A 15221-nucleotide genomic window follows, 5' to 3' on the forward strand; every position below is an offset into this window, starting at 1 on the left:
CACACAGAAAAGTCCAGCAAAAGTAACGTAATTTTTCTGTGTACTAAACTCCTCCCGAACGGGCCAAAGGGCCCAACGGTACCGACCGGCCGCCGCGTCATCCTCAGCCCACAGGCGTCACTGGATGCGGATATGGAGGGGCACGTGGTCAGCACACCGCTCTCCCGGCCGTAGGTCAGTTTCCGAGACCAGAGCCGCTACTTCTCAATCAAGTAGCTCCTCAGTTTGCCTCACAAGGGCTGAGTGCACCCCGCTTGCTAACAGCGCTCGGCAGACCCCATGGTCACCCATCCAAGTGCTGGCCCAGCCCGACAGCGCTTAACTTCGATGATCTGACGGGAACCGGTGTTACCACTGCGGCAAGGCTGTTGGCAATTTTTCTGTGTATGCACAGCTGTTAGTCATTTAAGCCTCGTAGCGACACCAGTTCTCCATGCAGGAACTCTTCTCCCCAGGCTATCTGCATCGTCTGCCGAAATTATTGCAATGCCGAGTGCCCTTGGTAGAGTGAGCCAGAATTCTCTGCGAAGATGCTATGCCTACATTGAACGTAGTGTTCACCATCTTGAACACTTCTGTAATGTACAACACCGTTGTGTAAGCAGTACACTACAGTCGCGCGACTTAAGGCGCGGAGGTTCGACTCCTCTCTCGGACATGGGTGTGTGTGTTTGTCCTTAGGATAATATAGGTTAAGTAGTGTGTAAGCTTAGGGACTGATGACCTTAGCAGTTAAGTCCCATAAGATTTCACACACATTTGAACATTTGAACTCAATGCGCGTCCACACCGATAGTCCTCGTTGTTTCAGACATTTCAAAGTTTCGTTGACTCAGGATTACTTCCAGGGCCCTAACTTTCTTTTCCGAAGTTGTTGTATTTCGACTCCTCTATCACCTCCTTCAATTTGGATACAAACATTTGAATCGCCCTGTACATGATCGAAGGAGATTAACATCTGCTTTGCCATTTATTCTAATATCGGTATACTTTGGTACGTCTTGTCATAATATCTCAGTTTCCTTATATATAAGGTACAGTCAAATAAAACAATCAGAGAGATGGAAGAAAATAAGTAAATTGTTTATTATTTCAAAATTAATCGAAATAACAGTTAATACATTTATCCGATTGTGAGACAAGATGGTGAATGCCTTCATGGAAAAGTGTTTGGGGTTGCTTACGGAACCATGATCGTGCACCTCTCCATCCGAAGCAAATCGACGGCCAAGAAGATCTTTCTTCAGGGCACCAAAAATATGGAAATCGCATGGGGAATCATCGGCGCCGCACAGAGGATGTGTGAGGACTGCCCAGAGATACTTCTGCAGCGTACTCGAAACAACCTTGCCGATATCGAGGTGAACTTCTTTTTGGCCGGTTGGCGGTTTACTTTTTTCCCATCTGTCTCGTTTTCATTTCACTCCTCCTTATGTATACAGGATGGACAGAAACATTCTGAAAACCTTACAAGAGTGTTGCAGGGTAGGTTGTGCTGAAAAACGGTTGGTAAGAAAAAAAAGTCGACTCGTGGCACCGTTTCCGAGTTAATTAGCGTTGAAGTCAGCCAATCAGGTCGTTCTACATCTACATGACTACTCTGCAATTCACATTTAAGTGCTTGGCAGAGGGTTCATCGAACCACAATCATACTATCTCTCTACCATTCCACTCCCGAACAGCGCGCGGGAAAAACGCACACCTAAACCTTTCTGTTCGAGCTCTGATTTCTGTTACTTTATTTTGATAACCATTCCTACCTATGTAGGTTGGGTTCAACAAAACACGAAGGACGCAGTCTCCATCAGGCAATAAGAATAGCGATGGACACGTGTTAATTCGCTCAACACAGTCCTCTGCATCTTGTGTCAGCATGACAAATCTCTGGTGCGTGGAATGCATATGCCTTCCTTATTGAATAACACAATGCTTCTTCACTGTCTTGCATAGAGGCCTGATATGTAGCCGATTAATATGCCACCTAATAAGATCACTGGCAACAAGTGCCTTCAGTATTGAGTATTCCCACCGGAATAGCGAACAGTCCCTCACAAAATCAGAAAGTGACAATGTAATGTAAAGAATGCCAGGTAGTAGCTGGAATTGATGTCAAAATATATAATTTCTTCCGTGTTACCTTTCGCCACGTTGAAGCTTCATTCGTTTATCCGAACTACTATCATATGGGTTTCACATCAGTTTGAAAGGGTACAGTACCGCCCGACATTGAAAATAGGTACAACATACTACATTATTTTTCTCAGAACAACACATTTTTTTGTAAAATAACTCAATTTCAATTAATACAGCGAAGCCGGATACCAGTGTGGGAAAATATGACAATTTATTTATTTAATTGATCACATGTACACTCCCACAAAATAAATCCCTACATCCAGTTTGGTGAGATCTGTGAAATGAATGAATGTACAGTCGTCTGCTAACCGCAGATAGTGAATGTGAATATATGGTCATCTTTGAGACGATCCTTTGGCCACCTTTGGTGGGACCAAAGAGATGAAATTTACCTGAGCTTGGAGAGCCTGAAATGTGGCTGACCAATACGGTAGCGAGGTGCTCCCCCACTTCGGCAGAGGTGCGAGAGGACCTGAAGAACGGCCATGTTTCAGCACTCTGCCGCTGGATCTTGTGCTGTTAAGACCTGTTTTAGTTGTGCTCCGCAAAGACAAAAGAGTGGAAACTTGGTATGCATGTGGAATATTTAAGAGTACTTTGGAATAATAATTTCTCTATTTCAGGAACTTTTGTGGGGAGAATTAAATGTCAGGCAGGTAATATTAATGGGATCGTAGTAATCTTCGGAAGTGACCAACGGTCACAATGAAACCACGTGTAGCAATAAGTTGAAATACTTCCGTGTGCTTAAGTTAAGCTGAATTACTAGCGTGTGTACTATAAGTTGGAAATATTTAAGAAATGGCGCGTGCAGGACTTGAAATTAGAGACGAGTACTTCCACGTGGTGAGTACTGTGTGAGTCTCAATCTGTGTATGAGACAAAGGATAAAGAGAAGTACTCGTCCATGGTATCAGTTGAGGACTCGTGTGTGTGATGAATATGTTCTTAATATTACTTTGCGTGATATGTTTCTGTGTGACGCTTGATTCAAACTATAATACTCTGAGAGAGAAGCAAGGTGAGTCAGCCGTCTATCCAGCAACGCAACTTGGCTTGCATTGCACAGGAAGATGTGCATGTACCTCCATAGTTCATAGTAGGAAAGTCGAATTACGAAGTGGGGCAGTGTCGTGTGAAACTGGGATAAATATTAATTGAAGTGGGAAAGCTGAAAGTGATAATGTTGCGACTATTCCCTGTGTTGTATTTCATGTTGTAGTGTGATGTATGTCATGTAATTTAAGTATGTGTGGTTTGCATGGGAGAGCAGCAAGGTAGTTTCAGAGGTAGTGGGTTATGCGTGTTCCCTTTGTACCGCTCGGTCTGGAGGAAAGTTTCGTGATGATGGTTGTGAGAGTCGAAGTGTAAGATATAGAAAAAGATCCACCATCCTATCCAGAAAGTGCACTGTAGCGTTAAATAATCACGAGACCATAAGATAATCACCAATGTAAAGCCATGCCCACTGGGCGGAATTTCTCATGTGTTATTGTTGTAGGTTATAGAATTTGTGTGTTTAGGTTATAGAACTTATCGGAATAAATAAGATAGTGAAAAGAAAAAGATTGGTGGCCTTTTCCTCCGAACTGTATGTTGTCATGATATCCGGAATTTATGTGTGCGCCACTCATATTCAGTGCGATGGCCACGTGTTGATAAAAGCCGTTAAATAAAAAAAAAGAAAATGTGGTATTGCCAGTGCGTAGTGAACACTCAGAGTTCTGTAAATTACTGATAGTCAGATGTGCGTTTCCGTTGCGTATTATTTTTACAGGAGGATAATTTGTAACTTAATTGTGAGTATGAGAGTTCGTGTTACTCGATAAATAAGAATGAATCCACTCGCTTGGCAGACCACTCACCTTGCGGGCCAGACTGCTTGATGCCACAGTATTAGCAAGGCATGTGGGTGCCTCACAAGTTTAAAGCTTGCCTGGTCAAATCTCCAAGGTGCTACAATTTTATTTTATTTTTATTTCCCGACAGTGTACTCGTAATAATATTCTTTGGAGTAGCCACCAATGCGTGCTACCGAATAAGAAAATTCAGAATCTACTGGTGGCAGGTAGTGCCGTATATTACAGCAGAGGCTGCGAAAATGTGATATCACAAGCAGTAACGCAAAGGAAAAAATACCTCGACCCGAAACGTGCTTCACGGAGCCAAGCCGGACCCATCTCGTGGATGATAGATGTCGGTGTAGAGAAGGAAGAGACGTGATGAAAGTAATACGTGGTTTGCTGCAAGCCTTTTCCACCAAAGAAGCTTAGAGCGGTATTAAGGTACCGGACGTGCTCATCTGTCTTGTGTGTGCAAAATAACACCTCTGGAAGACTAAGCAAAGCTGATTCCCTGCCTTCTACTTGTCCACTAACTGCATCTGTCTCCAGACAGCGCTTATGGCTAGTAACACTTACCCAAAGGCGCTGACCTGCTATACGACAGAAAATCTTTGTTCTAAAACAGTACCACTTTATAGCATGAATTAGACAAGTACAAAAGCAACATCCCCACTGCATCGAATTTCGTAATAAAACTGCCTTTGATTTTCATAATTAGGTCAGTAGTACAAACATTTACAGACAAATTTGTCTGTTCTAAGCGATCGTACATATGTGTGCACTATGCGAATACGGACGGGCCTTTGGCGGCGTTATAGTTATGGGAATTTCACAGTTTGCGCGAGGTCCTGTTCTCCTCTGCTATATCTACCGTCGCCCGATGAGGTTGACTTTTAGTATGTTTCATTCGGTGTCATACTTTTTCTCGGATGCTTTTTAGCAGAAAATTTCTGATTTTATAACATAACCTGACGATGGCCTACCCGAGCGAAACGCGTTGTTCTTGAACTAGTAAAGAACATTGCGCAACATAAGACTGTTTTTAAATAGTGTCCCAAGTGACTTACAAAACACTATGTGTTTTTTCTAACCGTAATGGAATAATAATTTGCCGAGCTATCAGGACACTATCAGAGAGAGTTACAAAATCGATAGTCAAGAACAAGTTTTGAGCCTCAGTAATAACATCAGCTACCGTACAGTGAAGCGTCGGGAATATATCGTCAGTGCCATCGACTTCAAAAACCGCTTCCTCGTGCTAAAAGGATCAGTCTTGCTTCAGAGTATATATGAAACTGATAAAATTAATGAAAACTGATCCACAAACATTTATTACGAAGTCGCGTCGGTTCTTGGTTGAATATTTTATACATTAAGAATGAAACACACTCAAGACTTGTGTAACGTTCTACAATATTTATTATTCGTTTCAAAGAATCGGTTTTTGGCTGTTTCGCCATCACCAATTTCAAGGATAGGTATGTTTCAGTGAAATTTTATTAGACCAAAGTGTGGTGTCACCGCCAGACACCACACTTGCTACGTGGTAGCTTTAAATCGGCCGCGGTCCATTAGTACATGTCTGACCCGCGTGTCGCCACTGTGTGATCGCAGACCGAGCGCCACCACAAGGCAGGTCTCGAGATACGGACTAGCACTCGCCCCAGTTGTACGGACGACGTAGCTAGCGACTACATGGACGAAGCATTGCTCATTAGCCGAGCCAATAGTTAGAATAGCCTTCAGCTAAGTCAATGGCTACGACCTAGCAAGGCGCCATTAGTAACATTGCATGTATCTAAAGAGTCTCACTTGTATCGCCACAATCTCCAGATGTACCAAAAGGATGGATTAAAGTTAAGTATTCCAGAAGCTAAGTACTTTTCTTTATAGCATTCATTACGTATCCTGTTTCAGACCTCACGCCATCCTGCTTTAGCTTAGCGCATGCCTTTCGGCTTCCTCGCATTGTGTCTAGGCTGTCTTGTCTAGACACAACACAAAGATTTTAAACTTTGTGCATATACAGAGTACCTCCATTTCCAGAGATGAAAAATGTTAGTGCTAAAATTAGGAATAAAACAAGAGTGATTATTTCAGCGTACATACGATGTAAGATTATTTAACTAAGATACCATAAGTGAGACATTAACAAATGAACTACAGACAAATTACAACAGTTGTTCATTGAAGAAAATAGCTGAACAATAAACTTTGATAACATATTCCAAAGATGTGGTTGAAGAAAATAGTCTTGTCTTTAATAGGTCATAAATACACACAGATAAGATATAACAGTGACATTAAGAAGGAGAGTGAAGCAGATGTGGTTATACAGAGTAAATTTTTTTAAACTAAGGAGAGAAATTACAATAACTGAAATAAAGGAAAAGGGGGCATGTGAGTGAGAGGGGTAATTTACAACATGGCCTAGATGCGATTATGAGTAGTATCTCCAGTTAGAGGTGTGGTTGGTTGGTTGGTTTTTGGGGAAGGAGACGAGACAGCGTGGTCATCGGTCTCATCGGATTAGGGAAGGATGGGGAAGGAAGTCGGCCGTGCCCTTTCAGAGGAACCATCCCGGCATTTGCCTCGAGTGATTTAGGGAAATCACGGAAAACCTTAATCAGGATGGCCGGACGCGGGATTGAACCGTCGTCCTCCCGAATGCGAGTCCAGTGTCGAACCACTGCGCCACCTCGCTCGGTTAGAGGTGTGGAGTAAGAGAACTGTGTCTGGTCATTCAGTACTAAACTTGGGCTGATGGACATATGTTTATTAATTTCTGTATCATTCGAAATACAAGTACGAATTCGTCAAGGCTATCAGTACTCCAATGTGCCTATCATGAGGAAATTTTAGAAGCTCAAGAGCATGAATAAAACATAAGAAGCATTATAATTGGAACACTGGATGCCGTGTGAACTTCCTTGCTTTTAAAGGAAAAAGTGGATATTTTCAAAAGAAAAGAAACCTAACATCAACTGTCACTAAAGCAAAATTTTGCCCAAACGGCACCGAGTAAGGCAGGCTTGTAATGTTCACAAGGTAAGATGAGGCTCATAGTAGCCCGTGCTGCTTGACTACGTTCTTGTCTGTGGTGAGTCCACGTTGCAGTTCTTTGGTACAATTTTCTGAGCAAAACTTCATCATTTTTGCCCCATAATATGTTTGGCATACTGCAAAAGAAAAACCTTATTGTTATGTAATTTTGCACCCCTGTCCTTTTATCATTCCGGTAAACAGGGATGATCTTGAGTTCTATTTTAGCACTTGCGTTGAACTATTCGCTACAGAGAGACTCTCAAGTAACAGATACTTTTTCAAAGCCGGGTGGCTTTTCTTCTTTTGGAGCTTATATTATTTTTCGGTATCGGGTGTGCAATTCACGAATTTCTGCGGCTGTCAAAGAGCAGAAAAAGAGTAGGATCCTCCAACTTGAATGGTTTTTAAAATGAAGAATTTGATTTTGTCGAACTGTCCCTATTTTCTTCTGTTCCGACACGAGATTCATACACCAGAGACTACCCGGAAGATTTAGAGATGTTTATGGACTTTTCAAAGGTCTAGAGAATTCTGTCAACGCATGAAAGGTTTTTGCCGAAATTTGACTGTGGAAATTGTTACATAGGTTTCACTCGTAGCCGTTATCACGAGAACATGAGTTTCTTCACAAATTTATCTGTCCAGTTCTTGACTATATCTTTCTACTCAAGAGTAGTAACGACTGTGTTTCCACAATTATCATCAAATGATACCATTAAACCAATGTGGGTCCTCGTCGTCTTACTAGGTCTGATTGGAAAGTTTTAAGAATGGATCCGCTACTGCTTACTGGTTTGGCGGGCAGGTGCATAGAGGGTGGGGTTTGAGTCATTGCCTTGTCTTTGAATGCCCTCTGACAGGAAACTGCGTTTCCTTTATTCAGCTCGTTGTGGCAGCTGGCTGAGGGCGGGTCAGTTAGGGCTTGTTGTTGGATTCTGCTGCGTGAAAATGGACGTAAAAACGGAGCAACGAGTTTGTGTGAAATTTTGTTTTAAAACCGGGAACTCAGCTTCTGAGACTTACGAACTATCAAAAACAGCTTTTGGATTTAATTGTATGAGCGAGTCAAATGTTTTTGCCGGGTTCAACAGATGTAAAAGTGGCCGCGAATCATTTGAAGATGAACCACGGTCCGATCGTCGTTGTTGTTGTTGTGGTCTTCAGACCTGAGACTGTTTTTATGCAGCTCTCCATGCTACTCTATCCTGTGCAAGTTTCTTCATCTCCCAGTACCTACTGCAGCCTACATCTTTCTGAATCTGCTTAGTGTATTCATCTCTTGGTCTTCCTCTACGATTTTTACTCTCCACACTGCCCTCCAGTACTAAATTGGTGATCACTTGATGCCTCAGAACATGTCCTACCAACCGATCCCTTCTTATAGTCAAGTTGTGTCACAAGCTCCTCTTCTCCCCAATTCTATTCAATACCTCCTCATTAGTTATGTCATCTACCCATCTAATCTTCAGCATTCTTCTGTAGCATCACATTTCGAAAGCTTCTATTCTCTTCTTGTCAAAACTGTTTATCGTCCGTGTTTCACTTCCATACATGGTTACACTCCATACAAATACTTTCAGAAACGTCTTCCTGACACTTAAATCAATACTCGATGTTAACAAATTTCTCTTCTTCAGAAACGCTTTCCTTGCCATTGCCAGTTTACATTTTATATCCTCTCTACTTCGACCATCATCAGTTATTTTGCTCCCCAAATAGCAAAACTCCTTTACTATTTTAAGTGTCTCATTTCCCAATCTAATTCCCTCAGCATCACCCGACTTAATTCGAGTACATTCCATTATCCTCGTTTTGCTTTTATTGATGTTCATCTCATACCCTCCTTTCAAGACACTGTCCACTCCGTTCAACTGCTCTTCCAAGTGCTTTGCTGTCTCTGACAGAATTACAATGTCATCGGCGAACCTCAAAGTTTTTATATCTTCTCCATGGATTTTAATACCTACTCCTAAATTTTTTTTTTGTTTCCTTTACTGATTGCTCAATATACAGATTGAATAGCATTGGGGAGAGGCTACAACCCTGTCTCACTCCCTTCCCAACCACTGCTTCTCTTTCATGTCCCTCGACTCTTATAACTGCCATCTGGTTTCTGTACAAGTTGTAAATAGCCTTTCGCTCCCTGTATTTTACCTCTGCCACCTTCAGAACTTGAAAGAGGGTATTCCTGTCACCATTGTCAAAAGCTTTCTCTAACTCTACAAATGCTATAAACGTAGGTTTGCCTTCCCTTAATCTTTCTTCTAAGATAAGTCGTAGGGTCAGTCAGTATTGCCTTGCGTGTTCCAACATTTCTACGGAATCCAAACTGATCTTCCCCGACGTCGGCTTCTACCAGTTTTTTCATTCGTCTGTAAAGAATTCGCGTTAGTATTTTGCAGCTGTGACTTATTAAACTGATAGTTCGGTAATTTTCACATTTGTCAACACCTGCTTTCTTTGGGATTGGAATTATTATATTCTTCTTGAAGTCTGAGGAATTTCGCCTATCTCATACATCTTGCTCACCAGATGGTAGAGTTTTGTCAGGACTGGCTCTCCCAAGGCTATCAGTAGTTCTAATGGAATGTTGTCTACTCCTGGGGCCTTATTTCGACTCAGGTCTTTCAGTGCTCTGTCAAACTCTTCACGCAGTATCATTTCTCCCATTTCATCTTCATCTACATCCTCTTCCATTTCCATAATATTGTCCTCAACAACATCGCCTCTGTATAGACCCTCTATATACTTCTTCCACCTTTCTGCTTTCCCTTCTTTGCTTAGAACTGGGTTTTCATCTGAGCTCTTCATATTCATGCAAGTGGTTCTCTTTTCTCCAAAGGTCTCTTTAATTTTCCTGTAAGCAGTATCTATCTTACCCCTCGTGAGATAAGTCTCTACATCCTTACATTTGTCCTCTAGCCATCCCTGCTTAGCCATTTTGCACTTCCTGTCGATCTCATTTTTGAGACGTTTGTATTCCTTTTTGCCGGCTTCACTTACTGCATTTTTGTACTTTCTCCTTTGATCAGTTAAATTCAGTATCTCGTCTGTTACCGAAGGATTTCTACTAGCCCTCGTCTTTTTACCTACTTCATCCTCTGCTGCCTTCATTACTTCATTCCTCAAAGCTACCCATTCCTCTTCTACTGTATTTCTTTCCCCCATTCCTGTTCAAAAATGGCTCTGAGCACTATGGGACTCAACTGCTGAGGTCATTAGTCCCCTAGAACTTAGAACTAGTTAAACCTAACTAACCTAAGGACATCACAAACATCCATGCCCGAGGCAGGATTCGAACCTGCGACCGTAGCGGTCCTGCGGTTCCAGACTGCAGCGCCTTTCACCTCACGGCCACTTCGGCCGGCCCCATTCCTGTTAATTGTCCCCTTATGCTCTCGCTTTAATTCTGTACAACCTCTGGTTCTTTCAGTTTATCCAGGTCCCATCTCCTTAAATTCCCACCTTTTTGCAGTTTCTTCACTTTTAATCTACAGTTCATAACCAATAGATTGTGGTCAGAGTCCACATCTGCCCCTCAAACGAATGAAAATGTTGTGAAAGTTCGTGACTTAGTGCGCTCTGATCGTAGACTTACAATTAGGGAGATGGGTGATGAACTTAATTTAAGTTTCTATGCAGTTCAGTCAATTTTAACTGAAGATCTGAACATGTGTATAGTGTTCGCAAAATTCATTCCAAAAGTGTTGTCAAGTGACCAGAGACAATACCGACTTGAAGTGTGCCAATAACTCATTAATTGGACTGAAAATTACCCAGATTTGTTAAATAGGGTAATTACAAGTGACGAATACTAGGTATATGGATATGATCCTGAAACCAAAGTGCAGTCTTCGCAGTGGAAGACTCCAGGTTCACCACAACCGAAAAAAGCACAGCAAAGTCGGTCGAAGGTGAAGACAATGTTGGTGTCTTTTTTCGATTCTGCCGGTACTGTGCATCACCAATTTACCCCTGGATGACAGACAATTAACAAGGAATACTACAAATGTGTCCTTGAGCGTTTGTGTGAAAAGGTGTGGAAGAAAAGGCCTGCATTGTGGAAAGACACGAGTCGGGTGCTACACCATGACAATGCTCCGGCTCATCGTGCCTTCTCCATCGTTGAATTTTTGACCAAATTCGAAATTCCTGTGCTTCCACAGCCGCCATATTCCCTTGGTTTGGCCCCTGCCGACTTCTGCCTGTTCTCTAAATTGAAATTTTCACTGAAAGGGCAGCGATTTGACTCGACTGAAGACATCCAGACAAATACGGAGGGCGTCCTTAACACATTTAATGAGAAAAATTTCAAGGAATGTTTCCAAAGTTGGAAACACCGTTGGTGTGTTCAGTCAGCAGGGGACTATTTTGCAGGAGATGCATCACAGTAGCGTGCAAGTACCACCATTGTACAATTACAAGCCCATTCTTAAGTCTTTCCATTCACACTTCATATTTGCTAATTTGGCACTTATTCCTGTCGAGCACGATTAATCATCAATTTGCTACTTAATGACAGTTCTTTCACGTTCATCAGAATTGTTCTTAATTTATCTTTGATTTAGGATGTTAGTGACAATCTATCATTTCAAATAAATACAGATATTCTGCTGGCCTTCTTGGGACCAACCAATATGGTCACAAACCCAGGAAAAGGGCACCAAGTGATCTCGTGCTGTTACCAAAGGCACTCGCTCGGGTGTCTGGTGCAAAGCCCATTAACGCCAGATATTGCCGCACTTTCCTAACGGATATGTTCGTCGAACGTCCCATATTGATTTCTGAGGTTATTTCAAGCAGTGTTGCTTGTCTGTTAGCACTGACAACTTTGCGCAAACGACGCTGCTCTCGATCGTTAAGTGAAGACCTCGGGCCACTGCGTTGTCCGTGGCGAGCGGTAAAGCCCGAAATTTGATATTCTCAGCACACTCTTCACAATGCAAACTCGGAATCTGGAATTTCCTAACGATTTCCAAGTTAAATGTTCCATGCATCTAGATCCAACTACCGCTCCGTGTTCAGAGTGTGTTAATTGCCGTCGTGCGGCTATAATCATATCGGGAAACCTTTTCACATGAATAGCCCGAGTACAACCGACGTCTCCACCCCATAAACTGCCCTATTATACCTAGTGTACCTGATACTAGCACCATCTGTATACTTGCATATTTCTATCCACTGACTTTCGTCACCTCAGAGTATTAGTCGAGATTCCCTCCGCAGCGAATTGTCTAGCGCAACGATTCCGTATTCCTGGATTTCCGGAAGGCTTTTGGCACTGTACCACACAAGCGGCTCGTAGTGAAATTGCGTGCTCACGGAATATCGTCTCAGTTATGTGACTGGATTTGTGATTTCCTGTCAGAGAAGTCACAGTTCGTAGTAATTGACGGAAAGTCATCGAGTAAACCAGAAGTGATTTCAGGCGTTCCCCAAGGTAGTGTTATAGGCCATTTGCTGTTCCTTATCTATATAAACAACTATGGAGACAATCTGAACACTCATCTTCGGTTGTTTGCAGATGACGCTATCGTTTACCGACTAATGAAGTAGTCAGAAGATCAAAACAAACTGCAAAACTGTTTAGAAAAAATATCTGAATGGAGCGAAAAGTGGAACTCGTTAAACTTCGGTTACACGATAAATCAGTCTAATCTAAAAGCCGTAAATTCAACTAAATACCTAGGTATTACAATTACAAACCACTTAAATTGGAAAGAACACATAGAAAATGTTGTGGGGAAGGCTAACCAAAGGCTGCGTTTTATTGGCAGGACACTTAGAAAATGTAACAGACCTACTAAGGAGACCGTCTACACTAAGCTTGAACGTCCTCTTTTAGAATACTGCTGCGCGGTGTGGGATCCTTACCAGATAGTACTGACAGAGTATATCGAAAAAGTTCGAAGAAATGCAGCACGTTTTGTATTATCGCGAAATATGGGAGAGAGTGTCACTGAAATGATACAGTATTTGGGCTGGACATAATTAAAGAAAGGCGTTTTTCGTTGAGACGGAATCTTCTCACGAAATTCCAAGCACCAACTTTCTCCTCCGAATGCGAAAATATTTTGTTGACACCGACCTACATAGGGAGGAACGATCACCACGATAAATTAAGGGAAATCAAAGCTCGTACGGAAAGATACAGGTGTTCATTCTTTCCGAGCGCTATTCGAGATTGGAATAATAGAGAATTGTGAAAGTGGTTCAATGAACCCTCTGCCAGGCACTTGAATGTGATTTTCGAAGTATCCATGTAGATGTAGATGTAGAATAAACCGCGCTGCATTCCCGTTTATCGGAAGGATAAAAGAACGGATGTACAAAATTACATGTCAATATCTCTGACGTTTGTGTTTTACAGAATGTCTGAGCATATTCTGAACAAAGTATAATGAAGTTCTGCAAATAAAGTTCTGTCAGGGCCTTTAACGTTGGCGGATGCCGTAGCTACAATAGCTCAATTGTTTTTCTGAATACACCGTTAATAAGATCGGACCTATTTCTAGCCATCGGGTGTAAAAGATTTCTTTACTTAAAGAGGAGTACTCGATGTTCGCAAGGTAACTTGGTGCCAGTTGGTGGGCTTGAAACTTCCCCTTTAGAAAAATTAATGAATTACTGTGCTGACAAACCCGTTACGTTATTTGATTTTCAAACAGCTGAGCAGAACTGAACGTACTCAGACATTTCGCTCTTTACCTATTCTGATCAACACTCAACTGACACACAATATTATTAGCGCAACGCAATCTGACTTTCAATAATCCCTACAAAAGAATGGCCCTGACTTACATTAACCTATACCTTTGACAAATCACCTCACAAAAATCTTCGTTACTCGAACTACTGCAATACAGCGAGCGCCACTACTGCCAGCTAAATAAAAGATTCAAACTACTGAAGGCACTAACTACTAATAGGCATAGTTAGCAACTGAAAGATTTTGATAGAGAACAAACAATGTATTTACCTTAATAGTGTTCAAAAGTCGTAATATACATAGCAGTTCATGACATCCAGTCTTACGAATTTACTGTCTCCGATGGACACACGGCCAGATCATCCGCTCTCAAAACTCCGCCATCTCTCTCCCCACATCCACCACTGCTGGCGACTCACCTTCAACTGCGCAACGCTATGCTTTGTTAACAGCCAACTGCCCAATACTACAATGGCGACTATTCCAACAATGCAAACCAGCCACAGGCTGCACACAGCACATCCAGTGATTTTCATACAGAGCGCTACGTGGCGTTACCAATATAAAAACCTGAACAGCCTACTTACAGGCAGCGGTGCTTTAGTACATAAAAGTAATTTCATCTTTACAAATTTGAAGAGCTTGTTATGAAGAGGAATATAGAGCATAGAAACTGGAAACAGTTTTTCCTCGCCATTCATAAACCGAGGCTCCGCCAAGAGACTTTGATGTCCTCTTTCCTGTGATGTCGCCATATTTACTGACAAACCGTGTAGGTGCGTATGTAATATACCTTCAGTTGCAGGGACTATGAAACCAGTTTCATCAAAGCTTTCCTCTGTGCAAGTGCTGCCTTGTCTACAGCGAGAGCGTGGGCGGTTTCCACCCCCGCAGCAGGCGGTACGCTCGGTTTCTCTATGCGGCGCTCCTGTTTTGAAAAGCCGCGCTCGCGTGTTTTGGCTGAATAAACAAGACCGCAGCGTAGCGCAGTGGCAGGGCAGGGCAGGGCGGATATAAGCGGCTCCCTCGTTACCCTGCAGCCACTCCCACGCCGTGCGGGGGAGGCGAAAGCGGCGGGGGTGTCGCCCGCAAACTGAGGCCGAGGGGGCAGCGGCGAAGTGGACTAACGAGCACAGCGAGCAAAAACAGGCTGCAGGTTCCGCAGCTCCGCGGGCACGCCAGGGTGGAAAATAGCGAGAGGGAGGAAATGAGGGGATAAATACAGAACAGCGGCGGAGCAGGGAAAAACGCGCGGAGTGGGGGTGCGCGCGCTCGGATATCGCTGGATTACAACCCTGCGACCCGTGGACAGTCTAATGAAGGCCGTCATTATTTTGAGCAGCTCCTCAGCGGAGCATAAACGGCCGAGGTTTGCGCTCCCTTACTTTCCTCTATCCGGCGCTATTCCAGGTTCGTTTTGCTTTTTCTGCTCTCGCCGAGTGCGTGGTTGCCGGTGGCACGGGATAATGTTCTGCAGTACAAAGTCG

The 15221-nt window shown here is 42.8% G+C and overlaps 1 pseudogene; it reads right to left on the reverse strand.

Annotated features, from left to right (window-relative positions):
• Window positions 1-255: 255 nt before the first annotated feature.
• LOC124799754 lies at window positions 256-373 on the reverse strand (annotated as a pseudogene).
• Window positions 374-15221: the final 14848 nt, after the last annotated feature.

This window comes from Schistocerca piceifrons, chromosome 5, assembly GCF_021461385.2.
Source record: "Schistocerca piceifrons isolate TAMUIC-IGC-003096 chromosome 5, iqSchPice1.1, whole genome shotgun sequence".
Lineage (NCBI taxonomy): Eukaryota > Metazoa > Arthropoda > Insecta > Orthoptera > Acrididae > Schistocerca > Schistocerca piceifrons.